The following is a 16,168-nucleotide window of genomic DNA, read 5'->3' as shown; positions in this document are numbered from 1 at the left end:
ATTTTAACTAGGTGAACTTAGCCAATCCTTTGTAAGTACGTCGATACATACGGCAACAGGTAAGGACATGGCATATTCTAGACTTCTTCTTCTTCAAGTCATGGAGTTTACATCATTTAATGTTCATCTTATCAGCACACGTAGCATACGAACAAGTGTTTATCTTTCATTTTTGGTTCTGATGAGATATGATTAGTTTGGGTGAAAATGCTAAAATTATTTATCAAGTTTGAAAAATATTTGTATGGATATTTTACAAACATGGTATTGAACTAAATAACTTCAGATAACTGTCGTACGTTCCTAAATAATACGGGGCCATGTGTGTAGTCAAAAACGACATCACTCAAGAAAACGTAAAATAAAACACATCTTTGGTGTTTGTATGGACATGTGTTGTGTTTGTTTAGCTGTGTTTGAAGTTTGTTTGACCATTTTTGATGTTAATGTTTTGCTTTGTTTCATGTTTGTTTTGCCTATTTTGGTGGTTGTTTGGTGTTTGCTTGGCATTGATGATGGTGGATTTAAGAATGATTTTTGATAACTTTATGGCTAGTGGGCTTGTCCCTGAAGATTGCATTGCTTTTTCTTTAAATATCGGAACAAGGCAAACAGCCATCCTTGAACTATGATCTTGTCTGAAGTCCCAGAACAGACTCCCAACGATAAACATACAAGTTCACAAGACGACACATATAACAAAGTAAAAGTAAATGTCTCAAACTCTGTCTTTTCGGTCGCCAACCTTAATGTCCTTTAACTATTACCACAAAGACTTGATCGGGCTGTCTTAGTATGGGGATAATGCGCTAACGATGCGTGTTTAATAGGCAACAGCTCAGACACATTGTTTACTTTCTTTGATTTCGCCGAGATGAAACCTTCACAATTAGAAGCCCGTTCCCTGAAATAACGCATTTATGAGGTCATTCTTCCATATTGCACATTTTGACTGACATTAAGTACGCCGTTAGTTTGACATCGTGTGTTAATTTAGGGGTTGGGAACAAGAAACACCCGTCTCCACAATTTACAAACACATCAAATCAGGAAAGACTCACGAAACCAAAACACTTTAAAAGACCAGTTGATCTTGAATAAAGTCAATTCAAAATGTAAAGTGAAAAAGGCTAACACGTTACAACAGACAAGCGGTCAATATTGGTATATACCATGGCTTCAAAAAAACGATAATTTGTCGGTCTAGACCGTTTTTCACCACACTGGACCGATTTCAGTAACAGAAAATGGTAAAATTCGGTCTAAAATTTGTTCATATTTTCGGTCCGATACGATTGTAATACACCAGTGTGTGTATACCAAGTGATACATTACGTCATATATGCTACGTCGGAAGGCATTATTTTGCATAAAATGAAGACTTAAATCAAAGATAACTTTCCTTTTACTATGCCGCTTAAAGAGCCTCGCCTTCGTTTTTTTAACCGTAGTTTGATAAGGTGAGTTTCATCAAACACTTCGACAAACCTGTTTCCAGAACAATGTTTTGACAGTGCTACGTCCAACGGCAGTATTGTGAAAAGGGTTTTCAAAGTTGAAAAAGTTGAAGAAACTAAACTCTCAATCAAACTCTGGTAAAAGACAGAAGGCGCGGGGCTCCGTAAGAAGCGTAGACTGCGCTGTGTTTTATCTAAAATGATCAAGAAATAGTGAAGTTACCTTTGTTTAAAGTATTCATTCGAAGCAAATTATTGCCTTCAGATGAAGCATTTATGACGCAATTTATCACGTGGTATACACACACTGTACACAGCAGCCCTGTTTTGTTATTCAAAACTACTCACCGCACAAAATAGAAGTAACAAGCTAACCATCAGATTAACGCGACCAGCTATTTTTGGCGTTTTTGTTGATACCAAACCAGTTTCAGTTTTGGTTTCAATGGTTTCAGCAGTTACGAAACCGGTTCTGATAGTTTTGTTTGAAGTAACAAATGCATGATTTTGTGTACATTTTCAACAGTATGGCGGAGCTACTGTAGCTACTGAGCTTCATTTAGCTCATTTGCCAATTGTTAGGCATTGTTATTAAAAAGATTGAGTTTCAACAAACGAAGTTGATCACTATCCGCCATGTTGTTTTCGAAGTAAACTAGTTTTCGGATGGAACGAACCGATGAAACCGCCTCTGGTAGAGGTTTCCATAGTTTCAAAAACCGGTTTCGGTTTTCGTTAAAAATTGATTGAAACTGGTTTGGGTTTTATTTGAAACTGTTACAACAAATACACAGTTCGTGAAACCGATATAAAACCGAAAGCAGTTTATTACCAACAAAAACGCTCTTTGTTTCGCTACGATGAACAATCGATATCCTCTTATTGGCGGACGCTTGTAATTGCTCCAAACACGTGGTAGATCACAGGATATGCACATTTCGCTGATTAAATATGATGCAAATATTTTGGATATTGTTCGTCAATTTTATTTTGTTCAAAATAAAATATTATTTTTTCGTACGATCAGTCTCTCCGTATCGACATGTTTCAATACACATTTCATTAATCGTTACATCAATTTATCCGCAATTATCAATGATTATTTAATACGCCTAAGGTAGATCCCATCATTTGCAGTCCAAACAAACAACTGCTAGGATTTAACCTATCTACACATTTATTGAAATGTGTCGGCTGCAGACCAGACGGTACACCGTGTTACGTCAGCGCACAAGCGTTATTGTGATTAAAAGCGCGTGGTAATGTACTGCAAGGCTTTAAAATTTGCGGTTTGTTTGATAAAAATTAAATCGGTCAATCGAATATCGTATGATCCAATGTTACTATATTGACCACATTTACGTCCAGGCTAGTTAGAAATGTCATATGAAAATAATAATCAATAATCGTCGTCTGAGAACCTTCAACGGCTTCAATTTTCAACGCATGGCCGAAATGTTTTAATTCACTACAAATATGAATGAACCTTTGGGCATACGAAAATAAGAAACGCAAAATAATTATTTTTGAAAGTTGTAATCGTACTATCATTCTTAAAACAAGGCCGTTAAGGACACTTATATTTACGAAGATTTCGGAACATAGGACAGTATTGAAAGGCGTTATGATATTATCAGTCGGCCAGTACACACAAGATCCATAATTGTACATAACTGCAGCCAAAAAGTAAGTCATTTATTTATTTTTAATAGTTTACTCATGGCCATGCCATTTTCGTCGGTTATTTTTGACGTTTTCCCTGAGGAAAACACGGTTAAATTTTCTTGCACAATGAAGGGTTCAAAAGTTCATTTGTTTATTACAATATCTTAGTTGTTGATGGAAAGGACTTGCAACGGTCAAGGTCGTGTAGGACAGCTGTAAACATGTTCTTTTTAGAAAAAAAGTGTAAAAAATACTAGATTAGCAGCGAAACATAGCATAACAGTGAAACATGGCATAGCAGTAAAACATACTATTTGAATCACATAAAGTAAGTTTCATCGACATTGTTCTTTTACTTATGACGATTAAATAACAGCAAGCAAGTGAGGTTCCAAAACCTGTAACCAGATATCTTTATAAAAATCCTAGAAAATTTTCCCTTTAAAACATGTTTATCTTCTTCACAGTCTAGAACATTAGATGAAACAATAGATTATAAATCTGTATTTTTAACTTATAAATTGTTTCGCACTTTACTGCAAATGGGTTATAATTGGAATACATGATGTGCTCAATTGTCTGTTTTATTTGGCTCTAACAGGCGCCCAAAACTATATTTTGATCTATAAAGTTGATTTTGTTTTCACGAATTATTCACAAAAAAAATCAATGAGGTATTTCTCAGCGTAAATTTTAAAAGAAATCTGCTATATCAAATTTCGGTTTTCAACACATTGTTTTTTGGTAAAAAAACACACAACATTAACAAGTGTATAAGGAAAACTTTTGAATTTCACATACTAATAATCTAATATATATTAAGCAGATACAGTATGAATGATAGACAAGGAAATGTTTGCATACGCCATAGTGACAACAAAACAAAAGCACGAAACAAATTTTAACTTCCCGCGGGAAATCGGTCTTTACTTAAAACGGACAAAATTATATAATTCGGTCGTATATATATATCCATATTTTTACCAATACATGATCTATACGAAGTGATCAAGGCAGTAAGTTATATCAGATATATATACTATGTTTTACAGTGTAATATACAATACACAAGCATTCAAAACAATGAAAACAATAAGAAAATAGAAAAAGGCCGTCTGACGGAGCACTGTCAAAAAGTAAATTCTGGACTTGTTTATCGAAGTGTATTGAAAAACTAAATCACTAATCAAGCTCTGGTCAAAAACCGGAGGTAGGTCACTGTTAGAGGCGTAGACAATTTCATTTCAATAAAAATGATAAAGAAAAAAAAAAGTTATCTTATCGTTCTTATCTGAGGAAAAATACTGCCATGCGACGTAAAAGTAGTATTGGTACACTAGAACATATCAGAAAATTCGCGCAAATGCGAATGATTTAAATAAAGAAGAATGTTCCGTACAATGAAACGAATTGATATTGAGCTCGTTTTCATAATTAAATAATTCGAGGTTCAAGTAAAGGCATGACCAGTTTCATCGTCGTCAGCTTAAGCGTGTAAAAACTTTTGCTCTTTTGCTGATCAATATGAATAAAAAATAACGAGTATATCCCAGTTTGTACTTTGCAAACATACTTCAAAAAATCTAAAAGTCTAAAAATCAACTTTTTGATTGATTTTTTAAATACCATGTGTCTACAAATGGGAGAAACAAGTGGGTTTGAGTTATAACGGCATATTTTTGTGCGAGCTTTCTCGGCTTACGGCCTCGCTAAGCTTGGTCCCTTTTTTCTGTAGATCGCCATGTGCAGTGGGATTATATGTATTGATTACCATATCATCGAGTGCGTATGCAGTGGGAGTCCATGCACAGATTATCCTATCATTGAGTAAATGTGCAGTGGGATTCAATGCATCGATTACCATATTATCGTGTACATGTGCAGTGGGACTCTATGCATTTATTACCATATCATCGAGTGCATGTGTAGCTGGATTCTTTGCACTGATTACCATATAATCGAGTGCATGTGCAGTGGGACTGTACGCACTGATTTTAACGCAATACTGTGCATGTGCAGTGGGACTCTATGCATTGATTACCATATCATCTAGGACAAGGGCAGTTGGAATCATATTAATGTCGTTTTAGTAAAATGGCTATCAACCGTTAAGTGTGACTGGTTTGCATAACTGTCATAGTGCAGTGGCTCTCTACATTGATGGTCATGTCCCAGTGCAGCGGGATTCCATGCATTAATTATCATGCCTCATTACACATGAATTCGGACTGTATGCATTGATAACGATTTCATCGAGTACATGTGCAGAAGGATTATATGCATTAATTACCATAGGAATGAATGCATGTGCAGTGGGACTTTATGTATTGATTACATATCATCGAGTGCATGTACAGTGGGATTCTATGCACTAATTACCCTATCATCGAGTACATGTGCAGTTGTATGCTATGCACTGATTACCCTATCATCAACTGCATGAACAGTGGGATTATAATAATTTATGTATGCACTGATAACCCTATCATCAAGTGTATATACATTGGGATTCTATACACTGATTACCCTTTCATCAAGTGCATGTACAGTATATTCTATGCACTGATTACCCTATCATCAAGTGCAGGTACAGTGGGATTCTATGCACTGATTACCCTATCATCAAGTGCATGTACAGTGGGATTCTATGCACTGATTACGCTATCATCAAGTGCATGTACAGTATATTCTATGTACTGATTACCCTATCATCAAGTGCATGTACAGTGGGATTCTATGCACTGATTACCCTATCATCAAGTGCATGTACAGTGGGATTCTATGCACTGATTACGCTATCATCAAGTGCATGTACAGTATATTCTATGTATTGATTACCCTATCATCAAGTGCATGTACAGTGGGATTCTATGCACTGATTACCCTATCATCAAGTGCATGTACAGTGGGATTCTATGCACTGATTACGCTATCATCAAGTGCATGTACAGTATATTCTATGTACTGATTACCCTATCATCAAGTGCAGGTACAGTGGGATTCTATGCACTGATAACCCTATCATCAAGTGCATGTACAGTGGGATTCTATGCACTGATTACCCTATCATCAAGTGCATGTACAGTATATTCTATGCACTGATTACCCTTTCATCAAGTGCATGTACAGTATATTCTATGTACTGATTACCCTATCATCAAGTGCATGTACAGTGGGATTCTATGCACTGATTACCCTATCATCAAGTGCATGTACAGTGGGATTCTATGCACTGATTACGCTATCATCAAGTGCATGTACAGTATATACAGTATATTTTATGCACTGGTTACCCTATCATCAAGTGCATGTACAGTTGGATTCTATGTACTGATTACCCTATCATCAAGTGCATGTACAGTGGGATTCTATGCACTGATTACCCTTTCATCAAGTGCATGTACAGTGGGATTCTATGCACTGATAACCCTATCATCAAGTGCATGTACAGTGGGATTCTATGCACTGATTACGCTATCATCAAGTGCATGTACAGTATATACAGTATATTTTATGCACTGGTTACCCTATCATCAAGTGCATGTACAGTTAGATTCTTTGCACTGGTTACCCTATCATCAAGTGCATGTACAGTGGGATTCTATGCACTGATTACCCTTTCATCAAGTGCATGTACAGTGGGATTCTATGCACTGATTACGCTATCATCAAGTGCATATACAGTTAGATTCTTTGCACTGGTTACCCTATCAGCAAATGCATACGCAGTGGCAACAACCACCTTTTTAATATGACGACATTGCATATTTTGATTAAGAAACTTGGTTACAGATTTATAAAGAATATACCAAATGGCCCAAATGCACAGGTAAACGTCTTGAGTCTGAGATTGATATTCGTGCAATAAACGTTTTTTTGTACGATTCATCGCAATAAAAGCCTTAACTGGATATATGCCACTATATGTGTTCGTTTTCATGCGTGAGCGCACAGATACACACACACGCACGCACGCGCACGCGCACGCGCACGCACACGCACACACACACGCACACGCACACACACACACACACACACTTAATGCTGCTTGCTTTAAGTATCTTCCACTTTGATTTATCTTTGAACATAGTAAATACAGGTCTACCAGACAGTATAAATGTTGTTTTTTTATAAATAAATATCTCTCCAAGTAATAACCAATATACATTTTCTAGAGGTATTGTTCATTTGAACCTTGTCTTTCTCTGATTCAGAAGTAAAAGGCAAGATATGTATGTCTTTTATTAATGTCGGAAAATAGCTCATTGAGCTAATGTTAACACATACCCGACTTTAAATAAAGAGTCTTGCTTATTTCATGCATACCGGTGAAAGAGTGAATAATATTAGTGATTGATTTCACTCTGGCTCGAGTGAAATGATAACCCTTGCTCATTTCTATCTGTACAGACAATTTGGGACTATTTTTTCCAAATCTTATAATATAAGATTTGCTTCCCTTGACTTGGACAATATACATACATACATACATGTATGTACATGTTTTTTGTCGTCTGTAGTGCAGTAATATAAACATTGACCGAAATCGTATTGAATTGTCAAAATCAAATTATGCAATAGTTTTAATAAAACAAGCATTTTTGCGATTGATTATAAATATTAAAAAAGAAAAAGCTTACCAATTTATGTGAATTTAATATTTCATGGAACATACTGTTACAATTAACCCGCTTGGTAGGTATAGGTTGAATATTTACTCGGCCACATGTGCTAGTAATTGAGTTGATAGATCATTTCATTTTGAATTTGACTAATTTTCACTTTACATTCATCAGTTCAACAATTCATTTTTCTTTTTAAAAACATTCAAAGTCTGCGCTGCATCCCTCTTAAAAGCATCTTCGGGCACACCCTCGACATTTTCTCTGGGATCTTTGTAAACACACGGGAACGTGCCCTTCAATTTTAATATAGAGTTGAAACTGATTCGCTGTCTCAACAACAAAACATCCTCCGCCTGCACCGAGCCTGAATTCACCCCGAGAAAATACCGTAAGATCCAGAGTGTGAGAGAGACATTGAATAGATAGATATACACTACGAAAAACACTAAACACAGACTTCCGTTGCTTTAACGAATTCACACTTTTATAAGTCCATCTTTGTTAATTTAAATCTGTTGAAATTGTTTTTGAATGTACAAAAATGTCACATGCTCAAGTTTCAGTGAATTGTATTTCTACGCGAAAAAATATTTTTATTTCCGAAATGCTTTTGCTTAAATACTTGTTTTGTGCCTTAAAAATGTTAAGAATGATAGGTTTCATTGATAGAAGTAGAGTTCTATCTAAAAATAATTTCAATTCCATCAACCATACATCCATACATGAAGTGTGGAACTTTTTTTTAGTGGACGGACTGCTCGCTTGAAAAGGAGCTAACTTTGACATAGCGGTTTTGCCGCAGTTACTTACCTTCGCAAAAAGGCCACAGAAATTTACTCTAGCGGGGAAATATACTGAAAAACACGATATATGCATGAAATAAATTTTTTTTGTTGAATTTAGTGTAAGATTGCATTTTATTTCACGAGTGTTCACTGAAAAAATATTTTCACGAGAGGCGTAGCCACGAGTGGAAATATTATTTTTCTGTGATCACGATTAAACAAATATTCTCTATATCTTGTATCTTGTATCCTTCTTTGGTTCGTATCGGATGCATGCATCTTAAAATCTCTGAATCATTATTAAGATGATTTTATAATAGTGGAACCCCGGGATGCAGATATTTGTAGTGCGGCGGTCGATGGATTCACATATACTTGTAACCGCCTGGGAGTTCTTACTTGTTTAACATTTCTTGGCCTCCAGATCAACCCGGTAACTATGTCAATTCGAGTACCAGCTTTAAAAATCTAAGACTTACAAAGGTCAATAAGTTACGTCATAAATCGCGGCAAAATCAGATTGCGGGAATTACAATCACTGGCAGGTAAATTGAGCTTTGCCTGTCAGGGTATAAGGGGCGGACGCGCATTAAGCAGAATATTGTACAATGCAATACTAGGTATCGACAAACCTTCTACGTCCGTATAACACAGTTTTTAAAGGAAAGTTTGATGATGTGGTTAATGTTTTTAAACATAATTAATGGCATTGTTCACATTCCTTAGACTGTGTTGATATCCAATGATATCTTAGAATGGTGGACCGACAGCTTCGGGGCCGACGGTTTAGGCGCGGCATGCTACATGCAGAGACGTTGGGCTTTCTTTCAATGGCCAGCAAACTGGGCCAAATTGGGATTTTTAAAGGATAAAACATTTTAAGAGCTAGTTTCAGTTTTGATAGCCGTATACATTTCGGCCGCTCGTTTCTCCGCTAAAAAGTTGATATTGTGGTCTGACAATATGGGCCTAGTTGAAATACTTAAAAGTCATCAATATCAAAGCGCGTGATGCACCTACTCCGCCTCTTAATTTTAAGCATCATGTCCTATGACATTGTTTTAAGAGCGCGTTACATACCAACCAAAAAAAATTCAATATGTTGTCTGTTCCACGCAATAAGTGCCAAAAGTTCCACCAGTTGGCCCCACAGGCGGACCCATTTCCGGAGGTTTTACCGGCGTAATTTCTCACCCTCATTTACTATCGAACTCGGCTTTAGCCCCAAAACCATGTCATCGTATGCCAAGGGTATTGCCAAGTTTTCCGAGTTTCGTAAGACTCACAAACTAGGCGAATCATGGACCTATTCCGTCTATAACATATTACTTTTCAACTCATTTATGTCACTTCAGTTATGCGCTCCGGCCACTGCACGACTATATGTTACAGCACTTGTTTATAGTGTAAAATGATGGGCACCAGATCCATCAACTCAGTTTATAGTGATAAAACTCCTCAAAGGCTACGAGCGGGAAAAGACACCTGCCAACACACAACCTGTTTTAAGAATTGCACTTTCGAAGTTACCCGTAATTTGCACCAATACGAATCATCTCTGTTTTCTACAGCCTTTATCATTGCACTTGTTGGCTTCTTCTGGGTAGGGGAATCCACCTTGTCCGGCAATGCGATCGTCAACATTATTTCTATAAATGACATCACGTTTGGAAAAGGTCTGCTTAACATAACATTACGTCATTCAAAAACAAACCAGCTTAGTGCTACGGAAACAATAAGCATAAAAGGTTCTCACGACACGGTTTGTCCAGTTAGCTCCCTCGTGCAGTATCTGCACGTGCGCCCAAAAGTTGCGGGACCCCTATTCTGTAATTTCGACTGCTCTCCTGCGACTAGGTATCAGTTCACATCTGTGCTTAAAATGTATTGGGAGTTGCAGGTCTAGACTGTACGCGGTTCAGTTCTCATAGCTTTAGGATTGTTGCGGCCACCACAGCCGTTCTTAAGGACATTTCTGCTGGGCAGATACAGAGGGCCAATCGAATGCGCTCAAGGGCCGTCCGCAAATACATTCGCCCCAATCTGGTTATCGTACCCGATCTGTTATAAATTTATTACAATGAACTTTCAGGATATGGCCGTTGTTGACCAAGGATAGTCCCATTTTAACATAGTCAGCATGAACGATTAATGTTTAAGTTTTTGTTTATTGCAAATCGTCACTTTATCAGATATAGCATTATTCTAATGTGCTTCCCTATAACTCTTCATTCCAGTCTGGTGTTTCGGTTCATCGATCATTAAAAAAATATACCAAAGGCAAGTTTTCGGGCCTCAAAAACGTTGAAATCGTCTGGCAGGGATACGGAAGATGTCCCTTCGACAAGTGTAACGGTCCGCTGTAGGCGGAAGTGCGTTCATAGTAAACCGTTCCGTTATAGTATGTTTATTTGGTCGGTAATTATGCAAATTAGCAAAGCCCGGGTTCTGTGTGGATAGAGAATTTAGTGTTTATAAATACTAGTGGACCTCTTCAGGGTCGAGAATACTTTTCTCTGAAGGGATCTGTTGGCCTTGTTGGTGTGGCACGTTACAATATGGTGGCAGCGGTGGGATGTTGACAACTACCGAAACGGAGTTGCCTTACCCTTGAGTTTCCCGGACCAAGACTCGGGACGAGTCTTCTCGGAGGGGAAAGTAATGTGATGGTTCACTGTAGCCGACGTGCGTTCATAATTTAACATTTCTTTATAGACGAAAGACGAGTATGATAAACTGTTGGAATTTTAGAAACAGCAGCTGCCCATAACTTTGTTTGTTTGGTCTCAAATTTAACCGCGTAAAGTTTGGCGGTGTTTGTCCGACGTGAAAGCCATGGAGTCCGTCCGCAAAAAAGGTGAAAAGCTATGCTGCAAAATCGTCATTGATATCTGGTGGCCATTATTTAAGATACACAGAACTTACGGTTTGTAGCCTCTTGGACGGTATCCATCTGACCAATCTAGGCTGAGACTTGCTTTTAATTGACATTTCAGAAGCCTTAAACGAAGTCATACGTCCTGGCTGGCCTGTTTGCTTTTAAACGTGTGAAGAACGTTGGCACATTCATCTATGGCTACACTCAACTTAAGCTGGTTTTATTTTTTTACGGTGGACGGCCTCTCTTGGCATATCGACCGCCCAAAAGGTATTTTGGAGGGCGTTCCGGATCCCATTACGGTCTTAATTTATTTTTTTCGGCGGTGGATCCCTACGGGCTCTATATGGCGGTTTCGATGTGCCATTTTATATAATTAGGAAACCGGCTTACGCAGTCCGGTACCGCTGATTACCAGGGTCCGCTGCGGACGAAGATTCTGAGTTTAAATATGTTTGTGACTTTGTGATCGGCTGTACACTTTGTGAACATTCGGGACTTTGTGAATATTCGAGACTTTGTGAACATTCGTGATAGGGATGGCATGTATGGTCAAGTTACGACCCCGTGCATTCTTCTACCAAAACTTAAGTTTAATAATATTCATATATAGACATTAGCATTTTGTAGAAAAGTATTATGTGTAGCCTTTAGAATATTGTGATGTGTAAGTAAATTAAATAAATACATACGGTGGTGCAACGTGAACAGTCTTGATTCTCTTAGTGTTCATAGTTTAGCGTCTAGAAACATAATTTCAAGCCGTTGGTTAAACTATATATGCTTTTTAATGTTTCTTCAGGAAAATTATATACAGTTGTTAGACAGTGCCACCCTGTAATGAGGTTTACGGTTGAAAACCTACATGTTGTAAGGAATGAACACATGTATAAAAAAAATCATTTATTCAAACTGTATTATTGGCAGAGTTGACATAGTTTTGTTAAAGTGTATTTGAAAAAAAAATGTTATAAATTGAAATGTTATTAAAGCAAAAAAGAGTTCAATGATAAAAATACACAGGATCATCACTCAAATTTTCCCTCCACCTGACACATAAGTTGCATCTGAAGGATGTGAGTCTCCTGGTCTGAAAATAGACATACATCATCCTTATTATTTCTACAGTAAAATTCGTTGAAGAAACATGTACTACAAATACCAATATTATGTGCTGAAGTTTATCAAATTATGGAAGTGGCTAGAGTTCTCGGTCTCAAAGTGGCTAAATAAGCAAAAACCAAAATCATTAGTATTTAAAATGCAATATTCAGTCTAGATGATTAATACAAGGAAAAAAAAGTAATACAATAACAAATGATTAATAATTTCAACATTTTTAAGTAATAACATTTTACTTTACATGATTTTGAGTGTATCGCCTTTCTTTTATCAACCCCGGTCCCGGCATTGACAAGATCGGGATCTTATGATGCAGACTTATTTGCGTGTATTACCATTGACAAACCAAAAATAATTAATTTCATGAAACGTGGAGTTTATATATATTATACTGCTGGGTAAATATATTTGAATGTTCACTTCTGATAACATATTTTTCCTTAAAGAAAACATTCAAAAGTCAAACGTGATATCCGACAATAAACAAATAGCGGCTTCAATGATCGATAGAATTTGGTATTTCTGATTTGTAGGTTGTTTTAATTCATATAACAACTCCTTTTACACTAACGTATACATACCTTCGGGAAGTTCATAGGATTCTCTCCTGTCTGCAGTTGCAGACGTTACGACTGTCACACCAGCCCCCTTGTCTGTTCAGGGCGTAACAATGGGTCTCACAAGCCCAGTCTCCCATAAATGTGCACGTGAACCTCTTCACTCCTGTATAAAATATTTGGCAGTCGGATTATACTCGTGGCAAATGTAACCATCTTGTTAACGAGAGTCAGCCAATATATCGTACGATTACAATTTCGGTTTTATATCACACTAAATTTAACTAAAATGTGTGCATTCTATTCAAAATCATATTTGCCTTAACTTAATATCAAAGATATTGCTTTTGAAATTGATATTATAACTACTCATAAATCTTATATGAAAAACAATGATCATACCGTTATTAGCTGGTCCCTTTAAAATGATGTTAATTGTAAAATATTCGTGTATTAAGGTAATTTAAAAGTTATATGACCGTTTTGTATATACATGTACATGTGGTTATATGGAGGTCGTAATGTAGCAAGTTCTATTCACGTTTCTTGTCTAATCAGCGAAGGATCTTTGATTGGCTGTGGGGCGGGACGTACCTTGGAACATTTCAAACCCCTTCCTCCCGGAGAAAAAAAGGTATGACCATTAGCTGATTAAGGGGATATCATTATTGGAAAAAATAATATAAATAGATCAAAAAAGTATGCATCACATCAGACTTCAAATATCCAACAGGTTCTTGAGTAGAAGGATGGATGGTGACAAATACCACGACCCTGCAGCAGGTTCAAGCCCATGAGGTCGTGAAGCAAAATACTTACGGGGCGCTGCAGTGGTGGTGGAGACTGCCAGGCAGACCAAGGCAACAACGAGCAGAAACTTGGCGTTCATCTTGCAGACGGTTTACAGCTTTAATATGGAACAAAAGTAATAGACAATAGAATAACTTCATTTCTTTTAAGCATAAAAACAAAACCTTAGTATTGTCATACAAGTACATAAAAAGCCGCATGTATATTTCTGTGCGTGTGTGTGTGTGCGTGCGTGGGTGCGTGTGCGTGCGTGCAACTTGTAATTTCATATTTTACATACAGTGCTTTGTATAGTAATCTATTTCAAAGCCGGGGAGTAGAAATTTAAAAGTTGAAATCTATAGAGTATAGAATATGTACACTCGGCGAGAATATTCACTAGTTTACTTATGAAGAACTGAAATGAGAAGAAAACAAAAAGCGATGTACCATTTAAAGATTTTTTCGTTCAGGTTAGCAATTGTAATCTTGTAATAACTAACTACAAAATGTGGCATTACAGAAAAATCCGTACCACTGTTTAATTATAATTGTCTTTATTCGGAAAGGTGTTTTAGAAAGGACCTCAGAAAGAGTAATACCATAATATCCACTATTTAAGATCATGCTGGAAACATGAATTTGAGTTGATGTCAACAATTTATATTATGAATAATTAAATATGATAGATATCTAGTTATTATTGTAAATATGTATTCAAATGTAATAATACATAAAAATAAGCGTATTTTTCAGGTATTTTGATATACTTATTATACTGTCAAGTTTTCAATGAAACTCAAACCTGAACATTGTTGTGACATGTATCCAGGGATCAGCATTCAACATCAATATATTGATATTGAGAACCGGTCAGTGCATGGCCACCAAGAGTAACGGTGCAATATGATATTTAATTATTCATAATATAAATTGTTGACATCAACTCAAATTCATGTTTCCAGCATGATCTTAAATAGTGGATATTATGGTATTACTCTTTCTGAGGTCCTTTCTAAAACACCTTTCCGAATAAAGACAATTATAATTAAACAGTGGTACGGATTTTTTAAAAATAAAATGATAATTTTGTTAACAAATGTGGTGTTAGCATGCTGGAAGTCTAAAGTTCATCAATCCACTCAATACTAGATCATTACAAATGTAAAATAAAAATACGTGTGTAATAAAGGCAAGGGATGGCACATATATGTCAACTGATGCAGAGGCAGTTCCGTATATATGTTTTCAATTTAAGAATATGTTATGAATATTTTTTACAAAACATGTCTCTCATTAAACACACACACACACACACACACACACACACACACACACACACACACACACAAATGCATTTGCAAAATGTTACTATTCATTCCCAATCAAAACCACACAAGTCATTGTTAATAAATCAAACAACAAATCAATCATTTAATATGTATAATAAAAGTGCGTACCTTATACTAGTTGTTTTTCACGAGTTATACAGGCAATAGATGGCTAGGCTATGAGCAGTTCCGTATTTATAACAAAATGTTGATGGTTCCTTTTGTTCCCCAAAAATAATCTCCTTGACATGAGGCCTTGAGAATGACCTCTTAAGATCGTTGTTTATGTTTATAAACATAAAAAAAAACACCTGTTGATGATATTGCAGTTAGTAAACAAGTTGTTATTGTCATGAAGTGTTCGAAATGTCACAAAGACCCAGATCAAGTGTTGTCATATTACAGTTGAATATGTTTTATCTAGATATAATACTAAATTAAACCATTAATTGCGGCCCTTGCAGTGGTGCCAGAGCCACATGGACATCTGTCAACCTGAAACAAGAGTCATGCGTTGTAGGTACTCGTTTACGTTTTTTTCATTTGCAAAATTTGTTCAGAATAATTATTTTACAAACATACGAATAAAAAATCCAAACAACCCATGGCAGATACTCATTTAAACAGAAATAAGTATTTGTTAAAAGTTTTACCACCGCTTTTCGGCATACAAATGGCAGTTTGTAAATATCGCATGGTTAATATACAGAACAGAAAAATTATTTTGACTTAAGCATAAACAGCTCATCGTCACATTACTAAAATAAAAAACAGAAATATAAAATACACACACACATACACAATCAAATTATATATAGTTTCACGTATAATGCGTTTTAAATGATTTTTTTTAGAAAATACTCAAAATTGGAAAGAACAGAGGAAAAAAGGAATACATCAACCAAGTTACACACATATATTAACACTCTAGCTCTTATTTGAACTTGTGATTATGTTTT

At 36.2% G+C, this 16,168-nt stretch overlaps 1 long non-coding RNA gene across 1 annotated transcript; it reads right to left on the bottom strand.

Annotated features, from left to right (window-relative positions):
• Nucleotides 1-12,300: 12,300 nt before the first annotated feature.
• LOC128209870 (uncharacterized) lies at nt 12,301-15,454 on the bottom strand. Its single transcript, XR_008257069.1, has 4 exons — nt 15,339-15,454; nt 13,909-13,996; nt 13,114-13,255; nt 12,301-12,500 (listed from the first exon to the last, which is right to left on the bottom strand). It is a non-coding gene; the product is annotated as an uncharacterized LOC128209870 (long non-coding RNA).
• Between the last annotated feature and the right edge of the window lie 714 nt (nt 15,455-16,168).

The sequence above is a fragment of the Mya arenaria genome, chromosome 11 (assembly GCF_026914265.1).
Source record: "Mya arenaria isolate MELC-2E11 chromosome 11, ASM2691426v1".
In the NCBI taxonomy this organism is placed as follows: domain Eukaryota; kingdom Metazoa; phylum Mollusca; class Bivalvia; order Myida; family Myidae; genus Mya; species Mya arenaria.
The sequence above is the reverse complement of the archived record's forward strand: the minus strand, read 5'-3'. Positions and strand labels throughout refer to the sequence as shown.